General features: G+C 38.4%; 1 protein-coding gene across 1 annotated transcript in view; it reads right to left on the bottom strand.

Annotated features, from left to right (window-relative positions):
- Positions 1–2,998: 2,998 nt before the first annotated feature.
- Positions 2,999–8,257, bottom strand: part of Cdkl3 (cyclin dependent kinase like 3) — a 61,720-nt gene continuing 56,461 nt past the window's right edge. The window contains exon 12 of the mRNA XM_087194963.1: positions 2,999–7,766. The gene's annotated coding sequence lies outside the window, so the exon portion shown is untranslated. The remainder of the gene's footprint in view (positions 7,767–8,257) is intronic.

The raw sequence follows: 8,257 nt of genomic DNA, 5'->3' as shown, positions 1-8,257 counted from the left end.
CAGAGAGAGAGATTAAAAGAAATGACTTTCCAAACAGAACCACAATCCAAGGAAGACTACTGATAGCAGAATTATTCCATAAGGTTGTTTTCATGAGGCATCCGATGCTATTAACATTATAGTAACACTGTTCAGTGTAATAATAGCCAAGGAAATTACTGAAGGGAAACACCCAAGAGGAAATGCTGCTGAGATGTGAATAACTATTCTAGGGCTCCATTTGAAATGTCCCACAGCTTTGGAGTCACTCAGCCAAGGAAGCCCAGTTTCTAGCTTGCATTTTTATTGCAGCTCTCATGGAGGGAGGTTAGAGCGAACAGTGGTGCTATATTAGTGCCCCATCTTCATAAACTAATTCAGTCCAACAGAGGATCTTCTGCTAGTCAGGACAGGGCTGGCTCTGAGTCCTGACAAGGCTGGGCTTCGGGCTCCCTCTGGAGGACACCAGGACTAACTGGCAAGAGAACTAGAAGCATCCTTACACTTCGGAGACAGAGGCATACAGAATATGCAACAGCTACTAGATATATACAGTCTATACACTGTGACTCAGAAAATAAATTAATACAGCATGCTACAGAATGGCGCAGTAGCAAGCACCTGTGGTCTCAGGTATTTGAGAGAGTGAGGCAGGACGATCACTTGAGCCCAGGAATTTGGGGTGACTCTGGGGAGCATTAGGTAAGACCCCACTTCAAAAATAAATCAAAACCAAAATGAAAAAACAAAAATGATGCATGCTACAGGAAACATATTCTACACCACGAGTAAAAAATATCTCATACTTCAATCTTCTTTTATTTTCCTCAAATGACTTGTTATGTGGGATGCTAAAATTCATTCATTTATTCACAAAAGTTACTGTCAATGTACACTAAGGATTCTTCTAAGCATAGGGAGTACAGCAGTGAACAAAACACTAAATCCCTGGCCTCATGGAGTCATATTTTAGTGGAAGGAGACAATAAACAAGATAAACAATATATATACAGCTTATCACATAGGAACATGCTATATGAAAAAATAAAACAAGAAAAGGGAATAGAAATGGAAAGCTATAATTTTAAGTAGGGTGATATGGGAGGCCTTTATGTAAGGAGAGACCAGTAACCAGGCTGTGTTGAACAACTAGAAAGAGGCGAGGATTCATACAGACACCTAGGGAAAGAGGTTTCTCGGCAGGGGAAATGGCAAAAGCAAAAGTCCTGAGGCGGGAGCATACTTTTTGTGCTCTAAGAACTGTAAGGGAGAAGTCGGCCTGGAAAAGAATGAATGAGAGACAGAAGAGTAGCACATGGAGTCAAAGAAGAAGTAGAAGCAGAAGCATACTGCTGAGGGCCCTGCAAGTTATGGTATTTTCTGTGGCTTTTACTCTGAATGAAGTGAGAAGCCCTGGGAGTTTTGAGCCAAGCGGAAGCAGCATTTGGTTTCTTTTTTTTCTTTTTCTTTTTTTTTTTTGGTACCGGGGATTGAACTCGGGACCTTGTGCTTGCAAGGAGCATTTGGTTTCTTATTATGAAATCCCAGACTGTACACTAAAAGCAAGGAGACCAGTTAGGAACTTTTACAAGATCCAGACAAGACACGTTGTAAGTAGAAGGAGGGTTAAAAAGTGATCAGGGGTAAAGGTACAAGTCCCCAATGATGAATGTAAATGTACTGTATGCCTAAAAAGTAACAATGAAAGAATTTAAGAGAAAAAAAAAGTGGTCAGGGGCTGGGGTTGCAGCTCAGTGATAGAGTGCATGTTTAGCAAGTGCAAGCTCCTGGGTTTGATCTGCAGTACACGTGTGTGCTCATGCTCACACACACATGACACACCATGGAAATACTTCAAAGATAGAGTGAAAGGCTGTGGGAGAAGAAGAGGAGTCGAGAATTACGCCAAGATTTTTCTCCTGAGCAAGTGAAAGGAGTTGCCCTTAGCTAAGATGCAAAAACAAAGACAAAAAACCACTGAAGGGAGGAGGTAAAAGTGGGGAAGAGATCAGGGACCTCAATTTTGGAGGAGTCAAATTTGAGATAACTCTTCTATATTTTAATGGAGCTGTTGAGTAAGAAGTTAGAGATCTGAGTCTGAACTTTGGGGTCAAACCCGGGTTAGAGTCACCAACATATATACGGCACCCCATTTATATAATATACCAGATCACCAAGCACATGTGGGCAAAGAAAGAAGAACTGAGTCCAAATTCTTGTTGATTATTTGAATTACAAAAATATACCTCTTGCTTTCCTATTGTTTGCAGAGTTCACTAAATTATTTTCAAAAGAAACTAACCAAATAACAGAACACTGACTATCAGATGTCTACTATTACCACTCCTGTTCAATATAGTTCTGGAAACATTAGCCACACCAATTAGACAAGAGAAAGAAATAAAAGGAATAAAGATAGGAAAGGAAGAAGTTAAACTGTCATATTTGCTGACGATATGATACTTTACATAGGACACCCAAAAAAACTCTGCCAAAAGACTTCTAGACTTAATTGACAGATTCAGTAGAGTAGCTGAATACAAAGTCAACATTCAAAAATCAATAGCCTTCTCGTACACAAATAACAGACTCACTGAGAGAGAAATTAGGGAAACAATTCCTTTCACAACAGCATCCTCTCAAAATGAAATATTTAGGAATCAATCTAACAAAGGAAGCAAACAACGTCTACACTGAAAACCACAGCACTCTGAAAAAAGAGATTGAAGAGGATATAAGAAAATGGAAAGACATCCCTGTTCCTGGGTAGGAAGAACCAATATAGTGAAAATGGCCATACTTCCAAAACAGCTATACAGATTCAGTGCAATCCGGATTGAAATCCCAAAAGCATATTTCACAGAACTAGAGAAAACAATCCAAAAGTTCATCTGGAACCAGAAAAGATCTAGAATAGCAAAAGCAATTCTAGGCAACAGAGTCATGGCAGGGGGTATCACAATTCCCAACCTGAAACTGTACTAGAAAGCCACTGTGATAAAAGCATGGTACTGGCAAAGAAACAGACCCAAGGATCAGTGGAATAGATTAGAAGATGCAGAAACAACTCCAGGCATACTCAGCCTCCTCATCCTTGACAAAGGAGCCAACCATCCTCACTGGAGGAAAGATAGGCTCTTTAATAAATGGTTTTGGAAAAACTGGATTTCAACGTGCCAGAGATTAAAACTAGAACCCTATCTTTCACCATGCACTAAACTAAAATCGTGGATTAAAGATCTAAATATTAAAACAGAAACACTAAACTTGCTGGAAGACAAGTTAGGTAGAGCTCTCGAAGACATTGGCATAGGAAAGGACTTTATGAACAAATTCTCAATAGCATGGGAACTAGCACAAAGAATCAACAAGTGGGATCTCATCTTATTAAAAAGCTTCTGCGCTGCAAGAGAAACCACCAACAGAGCTAAGAGACAACCTACAATGTGGGAAAAAATTTTACCAGCTGTTCCTCAGACAAAGGTCTACTATCTAGAATATATAAAGAACTGAAAAAAATCAGACCCCCCCCCAAATATAAAGACCCAATTCAAAAATGGGCATATGAGGGCTGGGGATTTAACTCAGTGGTTTTGCCGCCTGCTGTGCAAGCGCAAGGACCTGAGTTCAATCCCCAGTACCCGCCCCCAAAAAACATGGGCATATGAAGTGAACATACATTTCTCAGACAAAGAAGTAGAAGCAGGAAATAAACATATGAAAAAATGTTCAACATCACTGGTCATTTGAGAGATGCAGATGAAAACAACGCTGAGGTTCCATCTCACTCCAGAAAGAATGGCTGCTATCATGAAATCAGTAACAAGTGCAGGCGGGGTTGTGGGGAGAAATGAACCCTTCTCCATTGCTGGTGGGAGCGCAGACTGGTGCAACCACTGTGGAAATCAACATGGAGATACCTCAAACAACTAGGATTGGAAGTCCCATTTGACCCAGGTATTCCTCTACTGGGGATCTTCCCCCAAAGAATTAAAAGAATCATACCACGGTGATATGTGCATACCCATGTTTATAATGGCACATTTTGTAATAGCTAAAACTTGGAAACAGCCCAATTGCCCATCAACTGCAGACTGGATAAGGAAGATGTGGTTTTTAAAAAATAAAATAGAGTACCACTCAGTCATAAAGAATGAGAAACCAGAGACATTTATAGCTAAGTGGATGCACATTGAGGCCATGCTCTTAAGTGAAATAAATAGGACACACATGTGTAAATACCGAATAGTTTCTCTGGTGTGAAAAACCAGAAGTGTAAATAAGAATCAAAATGTGTAATTGATATTGTTAAATAGGAAGAAAATGTTTAAAGGAATAGGGGAAATGGGAGGGGTAGGGGAAAGGAAAGAAGGGAAAGTAAAAAATATGGGAAAAGGAAAAAATAGAAACAGTCTCTGTAAATAGAGAAGGGAGGGCAGGGGAATGGGGAAAAAATAAGAGCCAAGATACTTATGTGAAGGTGAAAATTTCCAATGATGAATGGAACTGTATTGTACACCTAAAATGTACCAATAAACTAAATGGAAAAAAAAAACCCACTATCATCTACTGTTCTTCAAGATGATTATAAGTCAATAATCTGGCTTTGTAGGTCTCAAGACTTGAAAACTAAAGTGAACACATTTGTTCCATTTTTGTCCAAGAAGGGTGCTTAGTTTACCAGCTCTCTGAGAGGATTCCCAAATAAGAATTCAAAATGAGTCAATAACAATTATTTCTTAGCAATCCTTAGATGAATGACAATATAGTGGACAAGTCTAAATAGGACACAGCTTGAAAAACTCCTTAACTAGCACTGTCCTCTTTTTTCTAGTTTGGCTCTAATCTTACTCATCATAAGTGCATAACACTTGCTGTCTGAAAACAGAATTACTTTTTCAGAAAAGAAGTAAAATTGCTATAAAACTACCTTTACACTATCAAGATTACCACTTTCTACTTCTGCAGGAGGAGAAGTTAAGCAGTTAGAAAGTTGGGGACAGGGCTGGGGATTTAGCTCTGATGCTACCACCTGCCTCGCAAGCACAAGGTCCTGAGTTTGATCCCCAATACCAAAAAAAAAAAAAAGAAAGAAAGTTAGGGGACAGTAGGATATTTTATTTTGCCTTTTATTAAATCAAACAATGCTTTCTTTTTTTCTTTTTTTTGGTACCGGGGATTGAACTCAGGACCCTGCACTTGCGAGGCAGGCAACAGAACTACTGGGCTAAATCCCCGGCCCAAAACAATGCTTTCTTGAAACATCACATGGTCACTGATATGTACAATTTTTGTGTTTTATGTATCAGTTTTTTAAACTAATTTAATTTTTTAAATTATAAATTTTTTGTTATCTTTATTCATCTTGTAACAAATGGTTCCCACATCACTTAAGATTCTTGATTGCTTCCCTATGCAATTCTGCTAATTGTTTTAGTAACCTGTCCCAATTTCCATATAGAGCCTCTTAATTTACACTCTAGGCAGTGGTATGTTGGAATTTAGCCAGCTGCCATTACTCCTGGCATTCCTACATACTGGTATAGTTTGTTTCTATGTATAGAGAACTATGGGTGTTAAAATGTATAACATTTGGGCCAGGGATTTAGCTCAGTGGTTCCGGCGCTTGCCTTGCAAGAGCAAGGTCCTGAGTTCGATCCTCGGTACAAAAAAAAAAGTATAACTTTCTTAATCTTGGATTTCAAGCAAATATTGAGTCTGTAGCAATCTACCACAATAATGGCCTTAGTAGGCACTAAAACTACCCTTTACACTATTGTTACTTATACTCTGGAAACCCAATACAAAAATCACATACGTAAAATGAAAACAGATCAGAAAATAACTCAAACACTCATACCTGATTAATACCTTTTGACACAAATTCCTGGTCAATAAAATATCTATCCTATCAACTATATTCATTGATGAAGTTTCATTATACTATTGGCAAAAAATTCACATGAAATCAGTGATCGTGTAATATATGATTTTTTTATTCATTAAGTTTATTGGTACATTTTAAGTATATAGTATGATGACATTCATTATAGGAAATTTGTACCTTTACATGATACATCTGTTTTTTTTTTTTCCGGAACCAGGGGTCAAACTTGGACCTTGCACTTGCAAGGCAGCCACAGAGTGTAATATATATCTTTACAACACTGGAATAATGACCAAAAAAAAAAAAAAAAATGGACAGGCCACTACTTACATAATAAGGGAGGAAAGGAGGTATAACTCACTGGTAGAGTACTTGTCTACCATATCCAAGGCCCTGGGTTCAATCCCTAGCATGGCTAAATAAATAAAGTGTAATAAGGCGACAAGCTCCTGTCCTCATAGTCACATCCTTGACTATGAACAACTCTGTTATGGTTTGTGTCTAGATGCCCCTCCAAAGCCTCATATGGTCATAGGTGGGGCTTTTCAGAGGTGGCTAGAGCTAGAGTGTGTGATGTTGGGATCAAGGATGTGTGATTACTAAATTAGTCCACTGATTGGTTTGGCATAGCTCTGGGAATGTATAACGTGAAGGGCCTCACACTTCCCTGGGTGTGAATGCTACCTACCCTAAGGGCGGGTAGCCTGGATAAAATACAAGGGACAGAAAGAGGGCTGCTGTGGTCACTTGTTGCTTGCCACTTGCTTGCTTCCTTGCTACTTTGCTGCTTTGCTGCCTTCCTGTCTTCTGCCTGTCATGAGCTGTTTCTCTTCTTCGATGCTCCCTGCCATGCCACCCTCCCTTGGAGCCAGCTAACTATGAACTGAAACCTCTACAAACTGTGAGCCACATAAACCTTTTCTCCTTTAACTTTGGGTGTCGGGTACTTTCTCTCAGCAACAAGAAAAGTAACTATGACATAAACTAAAACATCAAATAATAATCCAGGAGCAATTTATAGAAAATAGGGCTATAATTTTGGTGATTACTCTAAAAGTTCTTCCAAAATTCCTAGGCTAAATGTCAGTGTGTTATTCTCCATGTCTCCACTATTCACAACAGTGACTAACTCTTTTCAAAAGCTCTTTAGCTGAATTTCTAGCTTCAACCATGATGGGGTAAAGGATATTTGCCCTAGCCTCAAACAGTAATAAAACTGGACAAAATATTTTAAAAAGTGTTGGACAATAGATAGCAGATAAAGGTCAATTTCATCAGAAATATAATAATCCCAAATATATGTATACATAATAACAGCATCAGAACACATAAAGCAACTACAGATCAAACTGAAAGGAGAAACAGATAAATTTACAATTATAGCTGAAGATTCAATATTGACGAAACAAATAGACTAAAGCTCAGTAAAGATATGAGACCTAAATTGTCTATCAACCAACTTAATCTAATTGCCATTTACAGAGCACTACACCCAATTTTAGCAAATACACATTCTTTTCAAGTGCAAATATTTACTAAGGTACAGTGTGTGCTGGGATACAAGACAAGTCTCAATGAATTTAGAGTTTGATAAAATATTGAATATATTTTCAGACCACATTGGAATTAAATTAATAACCAGTATCAGAAAGTTATTTGGAACAGTCCCAAATAGATAGTTGGTAATTAAACAAGAGACTTCTAAATAAATGGGTCAAAGAGGAAATCGAAAGGAGAATTAATGATTGACGTGATAATTATATTTAAATTTGTGGGATGGATCAGAGGGAAACTTAAAGCTTTAAATGCTCATATTAGGAAAAAGCCTCCAGCCGGGGACTTAGCTCAGTGGCACCGCACCGGCCTCGCACCCGCAAGGTCCTGAGTTAGAGCCCTGGTACTGCAAAAAAAAAACACCCTCAAATCAATGATCTCAGCATCCACCTTTAGAAGTTAAACCCACAATAAATAAAAGGAAGAAATAGAAAACAATTTAAATAATCAGGATATACAAATATATAAATGAAAACAGGCAATGTGCAGAATTATCCCTGTTGACCCTAACATTTGGAACAACTCTCAATTTCTATGGAAGTGATTGGTTGCTAACTAATCTACAAAGTTATATTATATATAATTGTGGGGAGCAATGCTACATAATTTTAGGGAAAAATCATTTGGTTAGCCTGGTTCTCCTGCCTACAGCCCAGCTATGGAATTCGGAGACCTAACTCCATTTTGGCCTCTGGTCACAACTGAGACCTCAATGATCCAGTGATGCTGTCTGTGATTCTCCAGGACAAGAAATATCCTGGGAGCTGAAAACATACTGGGAGGAACAAACATCTACTCAGTTCCTCATTGTTCTTGGACTGTTACATCTTATTTACG

The sequence above is a fragment of the Heterocephalus glaber genome, unplaced genomic scaffold (genome assembly GCF_053883595.1).
Source record: "Heterocephalus glaber isolate CG9 unplaced genomic scaffold, H.glaber_assembly_v1.0 deba00001606, whole genome shotgun sequence".
Lineage (NCBI taxonomy): Eukaryota > Metazoa > Chordata > Mammalia > Rodentia > Bathyergidae > Heterocephalus > Heterocephalus glaber.
Note: the sequence above shows the minus strand (reverse complement) of the source record. Positions and strands in the feature narration are given on the sequence as shown.